Source organism: Vulpes lagopus, chromosome 19, assembly GCF_018345385.1.
Source record: "Vulpes lagopus strain Blue_001 chromosome 19, ASM1834538v1, whole genome shotgun sequence".
Taxonomy (NCBI): Eukaryota; Metazoa; Chordata; class Mammalia; order Carnivora; family Canidae; genus Vulpes; species Vulpes lagopus.
The window spans coordinates 18083966-18099543 of record NC_054842.1 but is presented as its reverse complement, the minus strand read 5'-3'; positions in this window follow the sequence as shown (position 1 = coordinate 18099543).

Here is a 15578-nt window from a genome sequence, read left to right as displayed (position 1 = left end):
AAGATCTTTCTGGCTACTGTGTGGTGAATGAGTAATGGTGGGGCAGGCCTAGTGGCTGACAGAGCACTTAGGAACCATTGCAGTGGACCAGGTAAGATGTGATGGTTACTTGAACTAAGATGTTGGCTGTGGTCTTGGGAGAGAGGTAAACAGATGTGAGATATATTTTGGAGGTAAAGTGATTAGGATTTAGTGATTGATTCAAGGCGATAGTGAAAAAGGGGAAGGGATCAAAAATAACTCCTGGATTCGGGGTTTTGAGCTATCAGAGAGTATAATTCAATAAATGAAGCCAACTAGGGTGGAAGAAGGCTTGGGATGGAGGCTCTAGCAAGTTATCAAGAACTCTGGTTTTAGGCATAATAAATTTGAAAGCTGGATACATGGGGTTGGATAAGATCTCACGGGAAAGTAAAGGGTGCTAGGCTAAGCCCTGAGACAAGTTGATTTAAAAAGATTGAAACGGCACAGAATAGCTGGCATAGAACAGTAGGAAGCAACAGCTTCTGAGGGAGAGGAAAATTAGGAAGCTAAATGTAGAATATTGCAAGTCAGAAAGAAGAATGAACTGTGTTGGGTACTACTGAGAATCAGATAGGAAGATGGAGAGGGCATTCATTTGATTTGGCGACATGGAGGATGTTGGCAGTATTGACAGGAATAGTTTCCTTAGACTGAGGGGGCTGAAGCCAGATTTTACTAATTGAAGAATGAAGAACTATAAGGAGCAGCAAGTTTGGAGAAGTCCTTCAAGAAATTGTGGTATGAAAGGAAAGAAAGGAGGTGATACCTAGAGAAAGGTGGAGTAAAGGGAAGAGCGTTGTGGTTGTTTCTGGTTTTACATGTTTGCTTATCAAAGTAGTACACATTCTTATTTTGAAAAATTTAATCGTATTAGTAAACTTAAATTTTTATTTTTTATTTATTTTTTAAGATTTTATTTATTTATTCATGAGAGACACAGAGAAAGAAAGGCAGAGACATAGACAGAGGGAGAAACAGGAGGTGGATATGGGCCTCAATCCCTGGACGGGGATCATGCCCTGAGCCAAAGGCAGATGCTCAAACCCTGAGCTACCCAGGCACCAAAACTTAAATTTTAAAAAAACCCAGTAGTGCCCTGACTCTAGCCAAGAGGCAACTGCTTTTAACTCTTTTCCTTGTTCTTGTTGCCTTAAAGTTCTAAATAATACATTTGTATTAGTATTTCTCAATGTATTGAAACGTTTTCTCTTAGTGCTGTAAGATATTTAATTTTTTTCTTTTCCTTTAATGACATATGCTAGAGCAGAGATTGGCAAACTTTTCCTATAAAATACCAGATATTTTAGGCTGTGGGAATCATTTGGTCTCAAATGGAGCTATTCAACTCTCTTGCGGTAGCATGAAAGTGACTACAGACAATACATAAATGAATGAGCATGGCTGACATCCAGTAAAACTTTACTACAAAACAGGTGGTGGGCCAGATTCAATTCATGGGCTAGAGTTTGCCAACTCCTCTTTAGAGTATGATTGTGGACTTACGGGACTGATTCAGGAGGGAGGAGGAGATCGATAATGCAGATCCTAACTATAGGTTTTGAAATGAAGAGGCAACACATCACTTCATACAATGTCAGGGTTCTTTAAATCTTCTAATCTCCTCACCTCTTCAGCACTATGGCAGAACAGGAGCTGTCTAATTTTCTTAAGATGAATACAAAGTTAATATAGTCATTCTTGCCCCACTGGGCTTGGGGCTTAGAAACATACGGTATTTCAATAGAACTAATTTCTCCTTTTGGTGAATGCAGCAGGTGAGCCCAGCTGCATATATGGCTATATTTGCAGACCCTGCCCATCTCTCACCCACGCTCAGAAATTAGAGTCTATAAGCATAGCTAATTAATATCTGTAAAGCGAAAAGGACACAGGAAATCTCTAATTTCCCTCAGGAAACCATGGTTAATCAAAGGTTATAGGCCAGGTCTTCTGTGCTTCCATCTATGACCTATAACTATTTTCTAGAAATGGGTTTGGTTCCCCATGTCTCTTAATACCCAGTGGTTCAAGGATAGGCTATTGGCCTTGGCAAAATGAATAAGCTTTAAATAGTCTTAAAAATAGACACTACCATATCATCCATAGCTCCTCTGAAAGTGGTTTCTGGTAGCCCTTGTTGTTCTATAACGTGGCAGAGAAATGATGGGAGCCCCGCTATCTGGACATTAATGGTGATATATTAAGCAGTGATATTGATGGTTCATTACTAACTGGTGCTGCCCCAAATGTCCACTCTCTAACCACTGGGGGAATCTGGCTTACTGTCCAATACATTTTATGGTTTCATTTACAGAATTTACAAATATGCTTATTTAAATGATCCAGGCATAGCCAAAGAAAACATTATTTTTCTAAGCCAAATGCGTTTTTCTGATTCTCAAAAAATCAATCAATAGTTTGTTTAAAAAACAGAGAACTTGTTTTATTTGTTTGATATATTGTACTGTCAAATATAGAGCATAAGCTTTCATGCTGATTCCTTGATATTTTGTATCTTGAGGTGGGGTGTGTGTGTGTAAACTTGAAAATGTATCTAATTAAACTTATGAAGTCTTTCCTGCTTATTAACCTTTAAGGAAATTACCATTTTAAAAAAGATTTTATTTGGGATCCCTGGGTGGCGCAGCGGTTTGGCGCCTGCCTTTGGCCCAGGGCGCGATCCTGGAGACCCGGGATCGAATCCCACATCAGGCTCCCGGTGCATGGAGCCTGCTTCTCCCTCTGCCTGTGTCTCTGCCTCTCTCTTTCTCTCTGTATGACTATCATAAATAAATAAAAAAAATAAATAAAAAAATAAATAAAAAAAAATAAAAAAGATTTTATTTATTTATTTTTTTTATTTGAGAGAGAGAGGAGAGAGAGAGAGAGAATGTGAGTAGCTAAAGCAGGGGAAGAGAGGGAGAAGCAAGCTCCCTGCTGAGCAGGGAACCCGATGCTGGGCTTGACCTCAGGACTCTGAGATCATGGCTTGACCAACTGAGTCACCCAAGTGCCCTGGAAATTACCATTTTTAAGAATTCACCATACAGGAAGGAAGAGTTGGCTAGATTTGGGATTTTCACATTAGCCAACAACATGTCTAGAGAGAAATATCTAAAATATGACAACAGCTTTTTTTTGTTATAGTTTATGATAGTAAGAATTACAAAAGGTTACAAATTTAATCTATATTGATATTTATTCTGGATTCATAGGAATTTTCTTAGAAACTAACTGTAATTTGGATCTCCAGTTTATTGGTAGAGTTTCTGGGGATGGGGTTGATTATGGCATAGTGAATTAACAGTAGGATTAATTTAAACTGGCACTGGAGTCCTGCATAGAGAAGATAGACAGAAAAGGTGATGAGAGCAGCCAAGATGGTCTTGCATCCCAAGTACCCATGTGTTAGAACTCTGAAGTTCTGGCCAGGTGGTGGACATTTGTCCAGCACTCACCCTGGAACAGCTAGCCCACTGTCTTCTCTGAACCAAGCAAACTGGCCCTTTGGAGAGATTATCAGGTGCATACAGCTCAGTGCTTTCAGCAAATGATGTTTTCATGGTGCTAAGGTTGGGGAATGGATTTGCCCTAAAGCATCAATTACTTTCCATTAGATAGAAAGAACATCTCAGCAATGGAATATCTTAGAGTCTCTACTGGCCTCCCATCTCACTTCTTTAGTTCTCCTCACAATGCCTGGCACCATGTATTGTCCATTCCACCTCTCTTAGATCTAGTTTTGCTGCTACTCTCACAGCTTGATCGAAGTTGCTGGAAGCCAACAGTGAAATTGGGAAGTCAGGTGAGGGACACATATATTATATTGGGTTCCTGGTTTTAAATCTTGAGATGAGGCTTCATGTGCAAGTAGTTTATTAAGGAAGTGTGCCAGAGAGACCATTAAAGGAAGGGGGGGATAGGGCAGGGAAGAGAGTAAACCAAGAAGGGTGGTCTCAGGCAACATGCACAGAGCGGAGCTCCAGTCTAAGCCCTGGGGGAAGCTGGAGGGTCAGTTGTGCCAGGTGGTGGCACTGTCCTAAATTGATGTAAAATTTTGCACCAGCCAATCATTGACTAACTACCACCCTAGTGGATTACTTTCTGCTCTCTGCACCTGTCGGACATGTGGTTCCAGCAGCCTGAAACTAGTTCTGTGAAGAAAGCCACAGGTTCTGGCCCTGGAAATTTCATGGAAGTCAGAGAAGACACACCGTGGTCAAATACTTATGTGAGAGGATCTAGAGATCCTCTGAGCACTGATATAGTCCTCCTTAAAGCATTAGGCAAAAGGTACAGAAGACACAAAAACTCCAAAACTTCAATTTGATAAGCCCTCCACCATGTGGGAGGCACTGTTCTAAGTATGGACATACATTGTGTTCTACATTTCTACCTAAGCATGAACATTACTGTTTCCCCATGCTATAGATGAGGAAGGTCAGGATCAAAGAAATTAATTTGCTCAATGTCAAACAGCTCCTAGGTCATAAAGCTGGAATTTGAATCCAGGTTTCATTTACCCCAGCAAAGAAGGAGGCAATAAGTAGGCCTCCTTCTCAAAACATTCTCACATTGCTCAAGATTGTCTAAGCATCATATGAAATTAGATATACCCTATCCCTTTCCTTGGTGGGCCTACTCTTGAACACCCTCTCTCTCATGTCTGTGCTGATATCATTCTCTTCTTTGTCACAGCCCTCCCTCCCCTGTCTAGAGTACCTTGAGTTTTTCAATTAGTCTCTCCTAGTTTTGTCTTTCTGCAGCTATATGTCATCTCAGTGCGCACAACTCTTTCACATCCTGACCTGTATTTTTTTTTAAAGCAGTTCTTTTTTTTTTAAATTTTATTTTATTTATGATAGTCACAGAGAGAGAGAGAGAGAGGCAGGAGACACAGGCAGAGGGAGGAGAAGCAGGCTCCATGCACCGGGAGCCCGACATGGGATTCGATCCCGGGTCTCCAGGATCGCGCCCTGGGCCAAAGGCAGGCGCCAAACCGCTGCGCCACCCAGGGATCCCTGACCTGTATTTTCTCTCACTTTAGACCATACACTTCTCGAGGTCAGGGACCATGCCTTGTTCATCTTCGTACCCCTGACAATGAACACACAACTAGGTGGCTAAGTGCTAAATTAAATGAGTCTGTGTATCTATCGTAGGGGATATCAGGGCCCTTCCAATTGCACAGCAACCAGAGGGTCAGCCAGTGTTGGATTCATAGAGGAAAGAAATGGATTTTCATTTGGGGTTATTGACAAAGGCTCTATGGAGAGTGTGCCATTTGATGGTGGTTTTGGTGGTGAGAGGAGGTGGGTGGGCAGAGTTTTCAAATTGTCCAAGTGAGTAAATTCAAAGGCGAGTCCAATCAGAGACAACTCTTTTTCTTTCCAGTAGCATCACATCAAAAAAGCCTATAGCGTCCTGAATTTCCACAGCCACTGCATGACCACAGAAGGAAAGTTATCACTGATGAAGGAGCCTTCAAGGAAAAAAGAAAATCTGCATCCTAGTTCCATAATTCAACTGCTAGATAAGGCCAGGCTTAAAGCTGTTATTATTTGCAGTTATGAGAAAACATTAAAGAAATGACATGATAACCATCTTCTACCAGTTTAGATACTGTTTATTTGTTGTTTTGTTGTTTTTTGTTTTGTTTTGTTTTGTTTTAGTTGCAACCCCAAACATTCTAACTAATATACCCTGAGATCTTCCTTTGCCTCAGCTGCTGGTTTGGATCAACCTAAAATACTCTGTTGTCTACTCAATCCTGCCTCCTTTACAGCATGAACACACAAAGTTGTGACAAGGAAGATGTGTTTACAGGCAGCTTAGAAATATAAAGTTATGAGTAGGTTACAAATATCATACAACAACATTATCCTACACAGTTGGCGATGGTGACAATCCTGAGTCATCATCTGCTTTATGGTTAAAGAACTGACAAGTTTCTCTTCACATTGAGGAAAGCCCAAATGTTTTCCTAACTGCGTATAAAATATTTCTTTTGATTTTTATTTGAGTTCTTACCCTACAATGATGTGGTTTATTTATTTAGCATCAATTTAAACAGTGTATAACCAGTAAACAACTAGTTCAGCCACAAGGTTTTTACTGATCTGTCTAACCCATTGTGTGACCAGCTCATGTTTGGTGGGCAAATACAACTGCTATTCAAGGGCTGTATTCAAACATTGTATCCATCCAACCTTCAAATTTGAAGATGTGAGGTTATTCCTAAAGATTGTTCTCTGCTTTACCACCCCTTAAAAGCAAAGAAGTAGACAAAGAAATACATTTTAAACTCATTTTGGAGAAATAATTCACAAAGAGCCCCAGGAATCTTTGTAATAGGGATTCATCCAGCCCTACAATACTGATGACAGCCTAATTTGCCAATATGTCCACCATTTAATTAGATTAAACCTAAGAGAAGCTCTTCCTGAAGAATGTTTATTTTTGCACCAACTTCAGAATGCACAGAATATCTATTTCAACCTTATTTGGATACAGAAACACTAAACTACACACAAGAAACACTCACCAGGATTGAACTCGCCAAATAAATGACATATTGCAGGAATCTTCTCCTAATTTGGGAGCTGGGAGGTTTACTAGATTTAGTGTTAACTGAGTAGAACCTCTTGGGAAGTAAAAGTGTCTCCACATCAACCAGCAAAATTTTGGACCAGGAAGTCTAACAGAAGCACCCTAGCTTAGTGGCTGAGACATAGGTTTTTAACTTTGGGGGGGGATGTAGATCTTTTTGATTATCTGGTAAAATCAGTGGATCTCTTGCTGGAATAATGTTTTTAAATCCATAAAATCAAGCACAGAGAATCATCAAGGAAACTAATTATATCAGAATGTAGTCAGCAAAAAATTTACAAATTGTGATGGAATTATATGTTTTCTTTTTAATTAATGCATTAAATAACAAGATCTAGCAGTGGGTCTGATAATTACTATAATTTCAAAGTAATTTCAAACAATATCTCATGATGTTTGTAAAAACTGTGATTTGAAAATGTGAAAATATGTGTTTTCAATTGTGAAAAAATTGTAAGTACTGCTAATGCAACTGTGGGCTGTTATCTGTGTTCACAATGTAACAGAATGACTTTCTAGGGAGGAGTGGTCTTTGCACTAAATGGTCAGTATTGACTTCTCATTGAGTGTGGCTTCTATTATCATAGATTTGTTTTCCCATACCATTTAATTATCATATGCTTCTCATGGGGTGTAAATTGATGTAAACACTTTATAAAACTGTTTAACTTTATCTAACTCAAGTTACATGATTTCCATATTAGTCAGTTGGGCTGCCATAACAAAATACAACATACTGGATGCCCACATTGTCCAGTCTGATGTGAGCTTCTCTTCCTGGTTTGTAGATGGCCGTCTTCTTACTGTCCTCTCTCATGGTGAAGAGACAGCAAGAGAGAGGGAGAGAGCGGAAGAGGGAGGCAGGAGTTTAAATAAATAAGCTCTCTGGTGTCTGTCCCTATAAGGACACTAATCTCATCATGAGAGTACCATCCTCATGACTTCATCTAAACCTAATTACATCTCAAAACCCTCATCTCCAGTTACAATTGTATTGCGGGTTAGGACTTCAACATAAGAATTCAGAAGTGGGACTGGGATGGGACTCCTGGGTGGCTCAGTGGTTGAGCATCTGCTGAGGTCCTAGGATTAAGTCCCACATTGGGCTCCCTGTGGGAAGCCTGCTTCTCCCTCTGCCTATGTCTCTGCCTTTCTCTCTATGTCTTCATGAATAAATTAATAAAATCTTAAAAAAAAAAAAAAGAATACAGAAGTGGGGGCATGATCCATTTCACAGCAATATTCTTGCTAAGGTAGGTCAATTCAAATTCCTCATCTTCTGATTATATAGGGTGCCAGCGGAGACTCCTAAACTTTTCTTCTTCTCCACTTCTCTGGAATATAACTACTATACTGGAAATATAACCACTGAGAAGTTTACTACATGCAAGTTCTATGTTGCGGAAGATATTTTGAATATGGTATGACTTACAGCAGTACGAACAACATGATAATAATAGTAATCATAACACATGTAATGCTTATAATATACCAAGCACTGTTCTAAGCACTTTATAATAATGATTCATTTAATCCTATGAGTTAAAGTAAAAAAGCGTGCCCATTTTACATATGACAAAACTGAGACACAGAGATGTTATATGACTTACTCAAGGCATCAAAGCCAGCGGTGACAGTGCCAGAATCCATCCTCCTAACTACCACACACTGCTGCCTTTGCCAGGATGCTGATGATAGGCAGGCTGATCCTTTTTTTTTTTTTTTTTTTTTTAAGATTTTACTTTATTTATTCACGAGAGACAGAGAGAGAGAGAGAGAGGCAGAGACACAGGCAGATTGAGAAGCAGGCTCCATGCAGGAAGCCCGACATGGGACTCGATCCCAGGTCTCCAGGATCACACCCTGGGCTGAAGGCAGCACCAAACCACTGAGCCACCAGGGCTGCCCAGCAGGCTGATCCTAATGAGGAATGAATGTAGGTTCTGGGAGCAGATAGATCTGTGTTCAAATCTCAGCTTTATCACTTATGAGCCTAGTGACTTAGAATAAATAATCTTTTGATCTCGGGCGTTATTTAATTCTCTCTAAAATTGGGATAAAAATAACCACTACCTCAGTTTGAGTTCCCCTGAAAGGAGAGTCAAGGGAAGGACTTGGATGCAAGTGTTTTATCTGGAAAATAATCTCAGGAAGCAGCAATGAGGGAGCAAGGAGAATAAAACAGGAGGGAAAGGCAGCGGAGGGTATGTTATGAAGTTTGTACTGGGGTCAGGGAGAACCTAATTCCTCCATGACCTCCTGAGAAAAGTACAGTATGCCTCTCAGAATTGCTTACCTGAAGGACATGAGGCTCAAGCAACGCATTGGTGTTCAGTCTCCTTTGGTGGAGGATTGCCCTCTGAGGCTGCATTTGCAATGCTGAGTGAGAACTGGCTCTGTGGCATCACAGAAGACCCTGAGGAAAGTAGAGTGTGCTGGGGTGGGCGATGGCAACAGAAATGAATCTGAGCCTGCCCCGGATACTCATCGCAACGATAACTTAAATAAGAGGTAAGTTAAGGAGATAAGCGGGGACCATCACCTATACCTATTTTTCCAGTTTGGGTTAAGATTAGGGATGATACCTCCAAGCATCTGCCAGAGTACCTGACTTATAGTGGACAAAGGCTGCAGCCTTACATTCTTCAAAGAAACCTATGTTAATTAACCCAACACTGCAATGACCTCTTCTACTACTGCTATTAATTATGTTATGATTGAACAATTGAAAAAAGAAGAGCTTTAATCCACAATTCATACCACATAAAAATCAATTCAAAATTTATCATAGACCTAAATATAAAGCACCAAACTATACCGGTCTAGATAAAAACATAGGAGAAAATCTTTGTGACCTGGGATAGGCAAAACAATAGACCCATAGAAGAAAAAAAAAAAAAAGAATTGAACATCGTCAAGTTGAAGAACCTCTGCTTTTCTTTTCATTTTTTAAAGATTGTATTTATTTATTCATGACAGACACAGAAAGAGAGAGAGAGAGAGAGAGAGAGAGAGAGAGAGAGATGCAGAGACACAGGCAGAGGGAGAAGCAGGCTCCATGCAGGGAGCCGGATGTGGAACTCGATCCCAGGTCTCCAGGATCACACCCCGAGCCACTGGTGCTGCCTGAACCCCTGCTTTTCATAGGTCACTATGAAGAGAATGAAAAGACAAACCCCATCGGAGGAGGAAAGATGCATAATTCAGATACTTATAAAGGACTTGTACCCAGAATATATAAGGAACTCAAAATTCAGTAAGAAGAAAATAAGCAATAAAACAATAGGCAAAAGATTTGAATGAGCACTTTACCAAAGAAGATGCATAGATGGTAACTGAATACATAAAAATATACTTAACATCTTAGCCCTTAGGGACATGCAATTAAACCCACAAAGAGATACTGCTAGATACCACTTATGGTAAAACCCCTGACCACACCAAGTGTTGGCAGTGATGGAGAACATCTGGAACTCTCATACACTGCAAGTGAGAATGTAAAATGATACAACTGCTTTGGAAAACAATTAGGCAGTTTCTTAAAAAATTAAATATACACATACCATATGTCCCAGTCATTCCTGTTTTACCCAAGAGAAATGAAATCGTATGTCCATATAAAGACGTGTGTTTAGTGTTCAGAACAGCTTTATTTGCAATTGCCAGGAATTGAAATGTCCCTCAGTAAATGAACAGATAAACAATTTGTATTATATTGATACAATGGAAAATACTCAACCCCAATGAAAGGATACATTATTGAAACAGACAACAGCAAGAATTAATCTTAGAATAAGTATATTGAGTTTTAAATGCCAGAAACAAGAATACATGCTGTTTGAATCTATTTATATGCAATTGTTTATATTTATATACAATTGTCTCAAATGGAAACTAACATACAGCAATAGAAAGAAGATCAGTGGGATCCTGGGATGGAGGGGTGGGCGAGGGATTAAAGAGGGTTTGAGGAAACTTTCTGGGGTAAAGGATCTGTTCACTATCTTGATCCTGGTAGTGGCTTCACAGATGCATTCATATGGCAAAATTGATCAAATTGTACAATCTAAACATATGTAGTTTATTGTGTGTCAATGAAAGCCATTACAAATACTATTACAATGAAATTTCTCCTGATTTAAGGAGAGGCCCGTGCAGCCTCTCTCCCCCAAGTATGACAGCTCTCAAAACGTAGGTTATACATAGCCACCTATTTTATCTGCTTGCAAGGTCATATTTAATATATTCCCTCCTGATTTCTTATAAAAGCAATGTCATTAGAGACTCTTTAGCCCTGAATTCGCACACATTTGTATTTGTGCATTTGCCATTGCGTTGGGATTAATGCTCTAAAGGTCTCATCTTCGTAGTCATTAATCCCAGGTCCAGATGGCACTGTGTCTAGAGAGAGATTAAACTTCATCTTCATCTATCTTTAGAAAACTGGACAAATGCCTCTGCTCAGAGGTGTTCTGTGCCTCCCTGGAAAGAAGCAGGCTCATCAGGAATTCACTATTAAAAGGAATCTACATTTTAAAAATAAAGCAAACAATTTGTGGCAGATTTTTTACATTTGTCATGCCATTCACATGTGTCCCAGGATAGCCATCGTGGAAAGTCTCATGCATTGGCTACTGATGCCCTCCCCTTCCAGTGCCCTTGTTTTTCTGTCTATGGCCTTCTTCTAGATGCTAGGGAGCCCTCTCAGCCAGTGACCAGGCACAGGCCAGAACTGAACAGGATTTAATGCTCTGTGGGCAAGCCTCAATTAATGGAATAGAAGCACATGCTACCTTCATTCCATAGTCCTTGAAGAGGCATTTAAAGCACATTCTAGGCAATGCCCCAGAGCTAACCTAGGCATGAGTCCCATTGCACAGTAGTGAGCAAATAACTTATGCATTCGGATTGCCTTTGATAAGTTCTCTTTTCTCTCTTCCCAATTACTCATTTTTGCTTCCAGGAATTATCTACCAAATATAATTAACTCCATCTTAGACCTTGTCTCAAGTTCTGATTATCATCATTACCACATCAGAATCTTCATGTTCAGTGAAGAAGTTCAACATCTAGCTCATGGGTAAGTCTACAAAAGAAGTTGAGCAAAAATTTTTGATAGTAAAGTAGAGTGTTCTTATAAACTTCAAAAAGTTTTTGACATCTTTTCCTTTAATTCCTCAATCCTTTATAAGTAAAATTTTGACATTCTAATCACAGGTTAAAAATAACAGTACTTGAGCAAGGAGAGTGAGAAAATGATATTTCTATTTAACATCAGGATCAGTTCTATAAGAGAAATTCCAACCAAACAGAGCCTTTGGGCTCATTATCATTGGACAATCAATGGCATAAATACACATGGCAACATTATCCGCTTAGAAAACACATTGCAGGGGTAGCCCCGGTGGCTCAGTGCTCTCACCACCTTTGGCCCAGAGTGGGATCCTGGAGACCTGGTATCTAGTTCCACGTCGGGCTCCCTGCATGGAGCCTGCTTCTCCCTCTGCCTGTGTCTCTGCCTCTCTTTCTCTATGTCTCTCATGAATAAATAAATAAAATCTTAAATAAAATAATAAAATAAAACAACACAATATAAAACAAAGGTATTTTGACACTAATGCTTAGCAGTGTCGTGGAGAAAATGGGAAAACTTTCTGTTTGGTCAATGCCTTCAAAATCAAAGACAATCTGCAGATTTCTGAATTCTCCTACCATAATCATGAATAAATAAATAAAAATCTTAAAAAAAAAAAAAAAGGAAAACACATTGCAGTGCCTCAAAATGGCATACTGACATTAGAATCTTCAGTACATACTACCCTGTCTGTTTCTGCCTCATGCATGGACTATCTATTTTGCTCAGAACATTCATGCTGTCATCGATACAACTCAAAAACTAAAATTTTGATGGCAAGTGTTAGTCTAATCTATTATTCAAGATAGAAAACACTGCTGTCATAATACATTTATGATGATCATTAATTATCCTTGACAGAAATGGGCCCATAGAAGAACACTAAACAACATCTACTTCTCTTGATGCCTAAATGAACCTTTTTACTTGACTGATTAAAAAATTGTTATCCCCAAAATGATGAGAGTCATCTTTGTCAGCTATCCATACATAATTGATAATTTAGATACAAAGTAAACTTTACCCAGCATACAGTAGATCATTATGGTATATGACATCTAACTTATGTAAAATCCCAAGATTTTGCTTATTTAAAAAATATCTTAAGGTAATGACATAAACATAGGTGAAATAAGAGTTTGGGTAGGATAGATGAATGAAGTGAAAGGTGTTTATATCCCTGGAGTTCTGGTGTACTCTAGTATTCCTCTGTTGTCCAAAGTGATTCTTCTGAGTCCTGGAATATTCTAGTATTCTTCTGTTTTCTGACATGGGAAAATTTGTGACTTGCTTGCTAAGAAGTGAAACTCTGTATTCAGTCAAGCTTCAAGGCTAGGTATTCCAGGAATATCTGCCCACAGTTCTGAGAGTATGATACTGAGACATTAGTCATGCCATTCACATGTGTCCTAAAAGAAAGCAAAGCACAGTGGTTAAGAGGCAGAGTTTTGGAGTAATGCATGGATTCAAATCCAGGCCTTTCTGCTTATTGACTATAGAATCTTAGGCAAATTAGTTAACTGCCTGAGCCTCAATGTTTTTAGATCTAAAATAGGATTTATCATGCCTCTCTGACAGGGATGTTGGAAAATATTAAGTGAATTAAAGTCAACAACATTCTTAAAATAACTGGCAAATGGTGAAATTAAAAAATTCAGCCACTGATGTGTAAGAGTAGCCATTTGTAGACTGCCTGTTAGAGGTGAATTGTGTTCTACCCCTCTCCCAGTCTCTCAAATTCATATACTAAAGCCCTAAAAAAAAAATAAATAAATAAATAAAAAATAAAATAAAAAATAAAAATAAAAAAACATATACTAAAGCCCTAACCCCCAGTACCTCAGAGCATGAATGCATTTGGAGACATAGTCTGTAAAGAGGTGATTAAATTAAAATGAGATCATTAGAGTGAGCTATAGTCCAATATGACTGATGTTTTCATAAGAGATTAGGACATGAACATAGAAGGAAGTCCATGTGGTGGACCAGGGTGAAGACAGTCATCTACAAACCAAGGAGAGAGGCCTCAGATGAAATCAGTTCTACCAAACCTTGATCTTGGACTTCCAGCCTCCAAACCTGTGAGAAAATACATTTCTGTTGCTAAGCTCCCCAGTTGGAGTTATTTTCTTATAGTGACCCAAGCAAACTAAAACACTGCCCAATGACTACAAGCAAGTATAAAATGAGACAAATAAATGAAATTATTACATTGGACAACAGGAAGGAAAAGAAAGTGATCCTTGAGAGAACAAGAAGAGTTGAGAGCTCTTTTATCACTCTGGTTTTCTGTCCAGAGGCATTTTTGAGCAGACAGTAGAGGAAAGGGAACCATAAGTAGAGCCCAGTGGTCTCTCTAAGTTCAGGAGATATTTAGCAATTAGATAGTTAGCAATCGAACTGGAGATGAATAGAATTTGCCTAAGCAAGAGTACCAGAGAGAAGGTATCTGCTAGAAAAAAAGCTCCTCAAATCTGCAGTAGGCTCCCCTCAAGTCTTTGGCTAAAGAAAAAGTGGTGGAAACGTAGGGGAAAATCTCATGTGCCAGAGCAACTACTAGAAAAAGAACAAATTTCAGGCAAAGAACAGTTACCAGGCAACTGTAAACAGTGATTTCTGAGGCTGCCCAGCCAGGAAAATGAGATCTTGTTGGGTCCTCAGGGCATTTAGTAGAGATATCAATAGGATCACATGTTACTGATAGGGTAAAATAGCCCTAGAGAGAGGTTTTCCTAAGAAATCTTCAAAACAAGCATCCAAGAATCAGACTGCTCTCTAAGTAACCTTACTTCCTAAGTGGCAGGGGTAGTGGCGGTGGGGATGTCAACACTCTCAGAAAGAAACTGGGGGAAAAAATGGACAAGTAGAAAAAAAATAGATGATAGGTATAAACCCAAACTCTCTACTCTTTATCTACTTTATATCTATGTACCTATATATGGATCCGTGTGAATCCTCTAAACAGCCCAAATAAAAACAGAGGTGAACATATTGAGTTCAAAAGAAAAACCCAACTATATAGGTCTATATGAACTACATTTCAAATATAATCACACAGGCAAAAATTGAGAGTAGAAAAGATATACTTTACAAACCAAAGTATAAGAAACCTGGAATGGCTAAGGTAATTTCACAGAAGGTAGACTCTTAAGTAAGGATTATTATCAGAGATGAAGAGGTACATTTTATAGTAATATCTAGGTTAGTATTGGGCCATGGTTAATTTTTTTTTTTTTTTGCTAGATATATATATATCACTGGTGTAAGTTGTTAACATTAAAGGAAAGTAGAGAATAAAGAGTAATACTTGATATAATCTTTGCAACTCTTCTGTGAATCTAAAACTATTGCAGAAAAAATGTAAAGGTATCCAGCTTGAAAAGGAAGATTAAAAAAACCATCTTTATTCACAGATGACATGATTGATTCTGAAGAAAACCTTAAAGGATTCACAAAAAAAAGTTATGAGAAGCAGTATGTGGACTTGTAGGAAGTTTGTAGGCACAAAGGACATCTGGGTGACTCAGTGGTTAAGTGTCTGCCTTCGGCTCAGGTCGTGATCCCAGGGTCCTGGGATGGAGTCCCATAACAGGCTCCCTGCAGGGAGTTCCTCTGCCTATGTCCCTGCCTCTCTCTGTGTGCCTCATGAATAAGTAAATCAAATCTTAAGAAAAAAGTTTGTAGGATCAAGAATGGTACACTAAAATTATTTAATGTAAACTAGCAATGAGCGAGCTGGAGCTGAAATTTTACAAGACCAGTTACAATACCAGCACCATGTAAAATATTTAGGGATAAATTTGATACAAGA